Below are 10,702 nucleotides of genomic sequence, written 5' to 3'. Positions count from 1 at the left end.
TCTGCCGATTTCGGCGGAGCAAATATTTTTGCTCCACGGAGCAATCCGGGATCAGCGGCTGGTCCCAATCTGCCATTGGAACACACAGCTCACGCTCCCATTCTGCCATTGGAATAGGATTGCTCCATACAGAGCAGAAAAACTTGATCTGGATCTGCCATTGGAATTCAACATTAAGCAAAGTCGGACACGGCGACGCCACATCGCGGTTCGCAGAACTTCTTGCCGAGGCGCTAGGCCACTACGATATTTCAATTGTCACCACCGCCGGGTTCTCAAGAAAGCACGGGTCACACAACGCAGATTCTGTAGTTCCAGAGCTCACCGAGGCCAAAGCCGCACTGCCGCACCGCCACTACTCATGGCTTTCCGCCAAGTAACACAGAACCTACAACCACCACACAAGCAAGCACGCACGATCACATGAGCAATGTTGAACCATGCGCGGTCCAGAGAACGATCACGCCGAGGACGAACACGACACGGCGTCGCTCGGCGCCAGCATCGCGCCTTTTCAAAAATCCCTAAACGATGCTGTCCCTAGGCACCTAGGATCAGGTCACGTGAGGGATTTTTGTACGACAAATAGACGCACGCCGGAAATAAGCGTAGCGGTGGCGTCGTGAACTAAAGTATGCGACCACAGGTGGCGCTGTACAACAGGAAACGGAAACGAGGTTTTGCACAGTATGGCCGCTTTACCAGGTGTTCTGTGGCTTTACTGGGTTGCGCAGCAGAATACATGTAGCGCTGAGTCATATCGAGTTAAGGCACACTCTGAACTGACTTTTAAGGGCATCCCGAGCGGTTTTCCGTTTATTACGCCGCCGTTACCCCGAGTTGTGCCGCCGCGCTCCAGCTGTTGCATTTCGTGTAGGGCTACTGACAGAATGCGGTTTCCAGGTGGCATGATGACCTCGACTGGAATAAACGCACACGACACCAAAGATTGAGTAAGCCTGAAAATATTTTATTTGCATTTTTACAAGTACAACAAAAAGCACACGTCTACGCATCCACACAAACGCGGTTACATAGTCAAGAACATAGTCACGAATTGACTCATTAAGGGTAGCACAAACGCACAAGAAAGAAGACCTAAGCTACAAAACGTACAGTCGGCTGCTAAACATAATAATTTCCCTGTCACCGCGTGTCACTTTTATACAGCATCTTTAGAGCACTACCAGGCCGGGTAATTTGGCGGAAAGAACGCAACAGCTTACGGCCGTCAGCTGCCTCTTCCTTAGGGGTGTCATAATTATCCTAATCTCCGCATCAACGTCGTGCAAGTCCGCATACAGGCATCTGTATCTGAACCATATGTGCCAGCTTAATACATGTATAGTGAAATTATGATAACCAGTGCGTCTTATCAAACGTATTGGTTTTGCAAATGCGCATTACAGCTGACGGAACGACATACTGTAAGTGAAGCACAAGAGAACAAGGACAAAAGGAGGATACAACACTTGAAGGAATGAAGAATTAGTAGGCGTACAGCAAACAAGCGATGACGGAGATCACACAATGATGCATCGGGTGTTCTGTGACACCGGTTTGCGTACTTACGATGTTATGGAGGTCAACGGCATAAAAACGTACCTTCATGCGTACTCCTTCAACCTCCGCCGCATTTATTATGATAATCAACGCCTAAAGAAAATGAGGCACTATTTTTTGCCAAGAGTAGACCTCTTTACAGCAAGTCTATGTAATGACTCGCAGACGAAACCAGCATGCTTACGAAAATGTTTTACCGCCGTAGTATTCGAACGCCAACGGCCAGGAAACACATCGATACCAATAGGCTGTCGGCTTTCGGTGGTTAATCAAGTACAAAAACCTTGACGCTATGACTAAAAAGCAGCTTCAACAATGAAATTTAAAGAAATCAACTGCCTATTTGCCTGAGGTAACAAAACATCCTTAGACACCTCGATTGTTTATGTCAATGGTTTGTGTAAAGTAAAAAATTTAGCATGTTCAGCGCCCCTAGCAGAAAAAGCACAAATTAATGTATGCGACCAAATTACAGTAGCTCCACTTGCGCGCTTACGCTGAAACCCGCCTCGATTGATTTTTCGCCCTCTGTGGCCATTTGTTGAACTTGAGAGTGTGCGGGGCCTGGTGGCGCCAGCTTTTCCAGTGGTGGAGCTCGAGGCCAATACCTTCCAAGCCCACTGCGTCGCGGGAAGGCCGCCGGGTTGGAAGAGCTTGATATTCGGTGACACATCGGGTTGAGTGTTTACTGAAGTACAAATAGTTTGTGCTCGGAGATAATGGTTTCTAAGAGAGAAAAGAAAATGTTATTTTGTACGAAGTAATGCAGCCGGTGGTTGTTTTGCACGCCGATCGTGTTTACTGCTGGAACTGTGCTACGATTGTGGGCAGCAGCTTAGCGCTGCTATCGGGAGCTCATGCACGCGTTTTTCTTCTCCCTTCCGCGGAGCGAGCTACGAATGAAACATTTCCTCATTTCGAGCCGCAGTGAGGGAAGCTTGTGCTTTTGGGCATGAACATCGTGGACCACCGCCGGCTTCTATTGAATGTTTCCAAGCAGGACGAAACTAACACCTGACAGTGTCACAGGCACGTATACGTTCATTGTATGATTTCACAAGCTAAATCGGATACATTTAATTTAGTTTGTAATCGGATACCGCGCGTTCTCGACTCCGCCGGGCGACTTCGTCCGCCGTATACGCACGACACACTGCGACTGCTGAGCGCGCACCGCTGTTTGGCCGTGATCGTAAGACGATCTGTGCATAGCAAGTGTAAAAACCAACTTCGATGACCATTTTGCGCACTAAATCTTGTGGAAGGCCAATATGAGCCATTTGCGTGATTACAGCAACGTATATGTACTTCTGCACACTGATAATGAGCGAGAGTTTGCTACATTGCGATTTACGAACGGGGCTGTATAGTGCGTTCCATGAGCGGCTACTCTTCTCAACTTCTTTATGAGTGTTTTCTTAGACTGCCAAGATTTGCTGCATGTGTAAAAAAGGGGGGGGGGGGAGCAGGAACGCCCGCTGGTGACGCTGCACTTTTTTCTTTTAAGTTACATGGGCGATGTACAAAACTCTTGTGCTTTTAGAGCGGTTCATGTAACATGCATAGTGACAGAGTGAAACTAAAGCTAATGGGTGTTCTGTTGTTTTGTATTTCTTGTTATGCATCAAGCACAACATTATTTTTGTATGCACCGTAGCATTTCAACATAAAACATAATATGTATGCTGACTTCAGTTCATTGCATGTGCCTGGCTTACAAGCTCGAAATTTGAAGCATGTGTTATGAATATCACCTGGCCGTTGGCTTCAACCTCAAAATGCGTGTGTATAAATGAGCAAAAGATAAGTAGAATGCCCATCCACTCTAGGCTTCTCAAAGTCTTCAGCACAAAAGTGCTCCTGCAAATGTTTGTTGTATGGTTAGGAGTGTGATGCTGGTCACCCTAACGCTGGGCTGTCCAAGGACGCTCCCAGGGCTTTTTTGAACGAAGCCCTGTTTCAGACATGTGAAACAAGAAAAACATGGAAGATAGCTGTAATAATAAGTTGAATGACCCAACGAAACAGACGAAGAATACGTTGTAAAGGTTTAGAAGTTTAAGCAGTGAGTCAATCAAAATATCTCCATTGAGATGTAAACGCGCATGTGGCCGCAAATACGCAGCTTCAAGAATTGCTAACATTTAACCCATTTCTATTTTTCTACCAGTGCCAACACAATTGCACAGAAAGAGACCGTTATGGGGACGCACGACATGCACTCACCATGTTTTTAATGACTGCGATCGTCACGGTCTGCGAAAAACAAGTGCCATATGGGTCGAGTGACCCGAGGCGACAGCGCGCTCACGGGCGCGGAGAAATAATGCAAGTAACTGGTGCACGTAAGGACACGTAATTCTCGCGCGACAAGTGTGCCTTCGCGTGCCACGACCACGGAATAAACGCATGTGTTGAGCAACAAGCGCGTACACGTGTACCCCCGTCAAGCGTGCAAGACGCGAACGATCCCTGCAATGAACTCCTATTTTCGTAGCATCGCTAACACGGCGTGCACTTCGCTTAAGTATCTTCTAAAACAGTGCCGAAAAGCACAAGCAAGGTGCACTTATACCTCGCATACGCGGGTGTTTTTTCGTAGGCTTTAAGTTCTCCCGGCCGGTTCTGTGTATCCACGCAGAACGACGCTCTCGATCATTTTCCCCGGTTGCAATAAAACAAAAAGGCTTTCCAGACTCGGTTCGGTTGCTGCATCAAAAATCGCAGCAGCCAGGCATGATTTTCTTGCAGTCAAACGCGAGCGCGACAGTCGGAAGACAAAACATCTTGCAAGTTGTTTTTATTCATGAAGTGCCTGCTGGGATTTATCGCTCACGGCCAACGCCGCCGACACCGACGCCGACGACACCGGCTTTTCTGCGACACGAGCTCCTTAACGCTATCGCGTTAAAAATATAGGGAACCTGCGCTGCCTGCGCTCTGGCTCAGCCGGCCCGCCCGGCGCTTGGAAGGTATATGGCACCTCAAAGTCACGTGGTACGGTTGGGCCAATGAACGCGTCGGCGGCGCGGGGAAAACGAATGCGGTACTCTGAAATTTTTTCCAGTGACTCTACATTGGCCCGGTCGCATCATCGTCCTGCGCGCTTCGTTCAAACGCAATTTACGCAGTCAGTCATGTGTAATGCGAGTTATTTTAGAGATAGTGAGCAAACGTTGTTTCCACTTCGCTACTAGAATATCGTTTGAGCCATTAGAGCGATGCCACCCGACAGAGGTGCTACTGAGATGCCTGAACCTAGCTACTGCTGCGCGGGATTTTATTGAGCTGCGAGGATTCATCGGTTTCCTGTTTTTTTTTAATTCAGTTTTGCATAAAATGACCTGTTAGCGGTGAGCCACGTCAAATAGGTATCTGATGCCGCCGAAAATACTGAAACCTAAAGCTTAGAACCACCCTTTGTTCCAGAACACTTAATGCTAGGATACGCGTTTATTAAATGCAAGATACTCAACTACTTCAGTAAAAGCTCGCCGTTCTTAAGGCTATAAAACGCGAAAAATGACGAGAACAAAAACCAAATTGATAACAATTTATTGAATCAATGCAATAAAATCAACTGGGAACCATTTTCCAAGAGCCAGAGTTACAAGAGACGCGCTTTTTTGTTTGCTATAGCCAGCTTTTCCTTGCTTTGTAACCGATGGTTAAAATCTCTGGAGAAAAAGTGCATCCTTGTCACTATGACAAAGTTCAATATCTGGCATGTGAATGCTGGCATGTGATCTGCACAGCCCAAGCGAGCAGAGCTGCACTTATCGAGCTGTTCTAGCACCTTCCAGAAGATGTTTCCGCAGGCACCAGCCTCATCTAATGTGACAGAAACTACATCGGAGTCCTTCCATGTTTTTCTGGTCACGAAACTCCGCCGTCACGCTATGGGAGAGGTTCATATGCTGCCCAAAGGTACCGCGACGCGGCGGCACTGTGCCACAGAGGGCATCGTTCGCGTACCGATACGCGTGCGCAGTGCGAGGCGAGCCGAGTGATTGGGTGCGTTCTGTGCATGTGCCGCGCTATTTTTCGTGTGCTGGGCTGTTTAGTCGAAGTGGTGGGGTGGGACAACGATGCCGAACACGTGTTGCAAGTAACAGCTGAAGAAGTAGAATGGTGGTATCTCTAACAAGTCATTTTAAAAAATTGCTGTATTTGTGATGTGGCTACTTGTGTTCGTTTGAGAGTTGTTTTGCAATGTTGTTGTGAAATGCTTGTGCTTTACACTTTCTTCTTTATAGAAACAATCAATTATGCATTCTGTATTTATTGCCATTCGTTTACTGGTGTTTGTTTCCTGCACACCAATGCATCTCTCTCACGTTTGATGTTATTTCTTTATGCTGATTATATCAGTGTCATGCTTTTAACAAACTTCTTGCATTGTAAATGGTGGACCATTCGTGACCGGACGCCTCTGTGCTGTCTGTATTTCGCTCCGCTTATTTTACATGATAAATAAATTATCGTGCCTGTATGTTGTTTTTGCATCAACTTGTTTTATTTCTTTTCTTTATCAAATTATAAAGTTTTTTTCTTATTTTCGACCATGATAAGAATATCAGGATCGGTGATTGCAGCATTTTAACATATTGTAAATAGTTGCGCATTAAGAACCAAAATACCTAGTCTCGACGTTTCTGCGTCGAAACCACGAGCAGCGTGAATAAGTGCTGGGCTTACTGACGCTTCTAAACGACTGCTTGCTAAGGCGATTGCCTAATTACAATACAGCTAGTTCCAACTGTGCAGGTCCTAACACTTCACGTTCACCTTAATCCGTTGCTAAAAGTCGCACCGAAGACATTTAGTAGCGAAGTTTGTCTTGCATTAATCCTACCTAAATCTCATTCAGAAATGGCATCGCTTTCCAGAGAAATCTTAAGCGCACGGAGCAGCTCAATTTCCTTTTCTTTGTCATTAAGTATTCTACGGTAGCAGCACTTTGCAATAACAATTTCATTCTTTTGATCTCCTTATAAGATACAGCCCACAGCCAGAGTCCTTCTCTGCCACAGTTTAACAGAAAGTGAACAGCTGTGCTCGGCGAACAATCTGGCGCTATGCGCAACGGAGAGTTGGCGCTTACTTACGGATAAGCGGGGGTGCAACAGCCCATATGTTTGCATCTGGTGATATGTGGGACCACTGGCGCTTTGTTGCGAATGAGCGGTGTTTAATTTCAGGCAAATATTAAAAAGCGAAGCCCACCGAAGTGTTGAGGCGAACGGCGATGATGAAGAAATCTGGACCGAGACCGCCCGGCCGTGTACAGCAGACGCATTTCGACAGGGGCGAAATGCAAAACACCCGTTTATTTATATTTAGGTGCATTTTAAAGGATCCCAGGTGGTCAAAATTAATCCTGAGTCCGCCACTACGGCGTACCTCATAATCGTATCGCGGTTCTGGCTCTTAAAATCCCAGACTTCTTTTTTTTTTTTTGGTCTGAGGTCGCCGCAAGCTCCATGTTATGAGCGGCTTTTCTTTCGTCCCGGGCGCTCATATCAAGGCAGAACATGCGCTCAGGCAGTAATTTAAGCATATTCAATGTTAAAAATAGTTACGTGAAACTAAAGCGACGGTTGAGGAAGTTGAGAAAGCTAGAATACCGAGGCTGCCCCACACACAACCACAGTGGTAGCGGCGTTCGCATGCCCTCTAATACACGGTTGCGCCTCTAGCGGCGGGCGCTGGCTCTATATGAAACTGAGGCGGCAGTTTCGTGACCAGAAAAAAAATGGAAGGACTCTGCTACATCATTGACAAGTTTCATCACACTCAACAACTTAGCTGTAGGGTGTTTCATGCAGCCTTCCTTGAAACTTCTATAAGCCGTCAGATATGCATCACGGCAAACAACGGGCACTGGACTGCTTATGTCTTCTAAGCACAGAAGGCATGATGTGTGCTTTTCAAATTTGTGCACAACATATCCACTCAAGTAGTAGACAATAGCATCGTCCACTTCCCCTTTGAAGTAGGAGTGATCGTCGTCGTGCTCTCCAGGGTTCCTGGCTCTTTCTGACGTCATCTCCAGTAGCTTTTCTTCTATGCGTTCACGCAAGGACGCATGTTTGGCGCGGCAAAACTCTCTCGTCCTCCTCAGTGTGTCCTGTACACTGACAAGCAGATTCCCTGGTACACCTTGCACACTCCCACGCAAATCAGTTTTTATCGGTGTGTACAAACTCAGAAGGCGGAATATTGGGGTCAAATTGACCACAGTAGGGTGAGATTCATCCCCTCCGAATGAACGGACAAGTCCGAAGTGGCGCTGGAAAAGATATATGGCTTGTTAGGCCACAAGCAACTTCATCACTTCAACACTCATAAAGCAGCACCGATCACATTATCACCTCAAGGAGGTCCTGGTTCAACTTTGCCGTCAAAACATAGCGTGCACCCTGATCCAGTAAGAACTCGATGATGTCAAGCGTTGACAACAAAGTAACACGCAAGGACTCCGTGGTCAGTTGAGACGCAAAGAGCTTGATACCTTTCTCCACGGCGTTCTTTTCTGTGACATTCAACATTTCCAAGAAGTCTTTGATGACCTGAAAGAATGACGTAAAATGTCAGTAAATAAGCATCAACATGCATGAAAAGGTACTTTGGCTTGCCTGTATTTCCTTTGAGTGCCTTTTAATGCTTCTTTCAGGTTGCTTTATGTTCAAAGCATCAAACAGGTCATTAAGCAATTTGTTGAATGCTTCTGTTCCCCCAGAACCCATCATGCCTTCAGCACCGGCTTCTCTGTATATGCGGATGCCAATAGCTGTTCCACGGCTGAATAGCTGAAAAAAAGTGCATTTATAAATTAGTTAAAAAATAACCAAAAATACTAAGCGTTGTATTTCACGGTACCTATGCAGCAAGTCGAACGCTCATTTTATGGAGGTTGTCCGGGGCAACATGTGCTCTGGTCAGCTTTGGCACAACTCTCGTATGTTTGCTCTTTTCGGATTCATACAGCGCAACATAATGTGCAAAGTTGATCTGATGAGCTCCAGCCTGAAAGAACCAAACAGTTTTCTGAGCTCCATTGCAACTAAGTGCACATATTTCTTCTTACCATTCCATAAGTGTGCTTTTTCAAATGATTTCTGATGCATTTGACTATGTGTGGAACGTCACAGATAAAGAAGATCTTCTGTGAAGGCTCCCAGGGGTGCTCGATGCTGTTGCATGGCGATATCATGTTTCCCGATATTCCCAGGTTCGTCCACATTGAGCGGTTATTACCTGCTCCATCACTTACGACAACAAGCACTGAAGCATTATGCTTGTGAAGCTGCAGTACAGCACTTAACAGGAGCTGTGCAAGGATCCCTCCAGGTGCCGCACCTCTTGTGGCAAAAGATGCTATGGGTTGAACCCAGTTCTCAAAAAGCGGAACAAACATCAACACCAGTGCGTGGTCAGCAAGTTGGTCGGTGGTGGCATTTGTCACATCGCCATAATCAACAAAGCCATCCATCTTGTATGAGGTTTTGCTGAAAGCAGCAGATTGCTTGAGCTTTACCTCATCGAGCAATAGAACACCGCACCTTCTGAGGTGGCTCTTCTCACGAAAATGCTCTCGGATACTCTTTAGCGATACCTCATTGAAACCGTACCTGCAGGGAATGCCACTAATAATCTGACGAAGGCGTGCTCTTGTAGGAAGTGGCAGAAGCTGCATATCAGATAACAGTTTGTAAGCTTTTGGGCTTGAAATCTGCAGCAGAAGGCATGTCATTAACCACTCTTCTGTGTACCGCCTCCCATTCTTCGATTTTGCCTTTGCTGTCTGAAAAGCAGTCCTGAAAGCGAGCCGCTGTTTATATGGAAGAATGTCAAGTGCACGTTCCACTCTCTCTTCTGTAACATGCTGAAGTATTTTTTTTCATGGTGGTTACTTCTTTCATCTTTTCTCTCTGCATAGTTGCTCTTAATGCCTTTCGACGCAGGGAGTTCACTTTAGTGCTCCTATATTTCAACCTGTTGCTTGTCTTGCGACGCCGTGAGAAGAGCTTGTTCAAACTCCAGCATTCGTGGCATGTTGCAGTTAGAGACAGAATTGTGCATGATTTGCAATGCCATGTTTCACCATTTTTAATGGCCACAGCTGATGACAAGACACAGGGGTAATTATCAGCAGGGCAACCTTCACAAAAATTCAGCCTTTCAATACATGAAAGTAGCAACTTTAGGTTGTCACATGATTTCAGTTCAATGCTCGCATCAGAAGCATACACAGCCGATTGCACACATTGCCCCTTGGCACTGACAGAGGCGGTCATGTCTCTCGACACTAACACAGCCCTGTCGATTGCTGGAAGGTCTTCTCTCATTACCAGCTTGTACACCACGATTGTAGTGCCAACCACCTCAAGTAACCAACCCTGCAACCGTTGGCCTGCTGCTGCCATGCCACACAACTCATTGAAAAGCTGTATGTTGTTCTCCTGCACAACATTGCTGTCAATGTCACCACTACTTTCTCTAGAAACGCAGAAGTTCGACGTAGCAGCCTCTTTGTCGTTCTTTTTTGCCCTTTCTGACGCTTAGGCCAAGGCGGTGCACGCACAGGTGGAGCCTTGCGTTTTCGCGCTGGCTTCGACAAGTATTTAGGGCAATTGGGAAAAATGCGCGGCACGGCATCTTCCTTAAGAGCCCACTTGTCACGCGATATGACAACTACATCACCATGAACTTTTTGAATGAAGTCCTTCGCAATATCTTCCTCGTGAAAGTGGTGGTCGCAAACGGCTCACGAGCTGGATAGCTCCTTATCCGATCTGGGTATAGTCCGTCGCCACTGTTGAAGGCGCACCTTGTCAGCGGGTGGCTTAAAAATATGTCTTTTTTCAGCCGTGGATTTCGTCGAATCGTAGCCACTTCGGCAACTAGTCACAAAGCAACGAGGCATGTTTTCTCAGATTCAGGACACGTCACAGCCAGACACGATATATATATCTTGCGATAATCAACGGTGATCAACCGTAGTCGCACCTTACGTTGAGAAGCTGTTCTTGCCTTGATTTGAAGTAAGCAAATCAAACTACGTCGCACGATCGGCAAGACGCACAGCTCGGGCGCAAGGACGCCGCACGTGGTCGCGAATGTGACAACTTGCAGC

General features: G+C 46.5%; 1 pseudogene; it reads right to left on the bottom strand.

The window, feature by feature from the left end:
• Positions 1–5,149: 5,149 nt before the first annotated feature.
• LOC142574430 (uncharacterized) lies at positions 5,150–10,492 on the bottom strand (annotated as a pseudogene).
• Between the last annotated feature and the right edge of the window lie 210 nt (positions 10,493–10,702).

The sequence above is a fragment of the Dermacentor variabilis genome, chromosome 3, assembly GCF_050947875.1.
Source record: "Dermacentor variabilis isolate Ectoservices chromosome 3, ASM5094787v1, whole genome shotgun sequence".
Classification (NCBI taxonomy): Eukaryota; Metazoa; Arthropoda; class Arachnida; order Ixodida; family Ixodidae; genus Dermacentor; species Dermacentor variabilis.
Note: the sequence above shows the minus strand (reverse complement) of the source record. Positions and strands in the feature narration are given on the sequence as shown.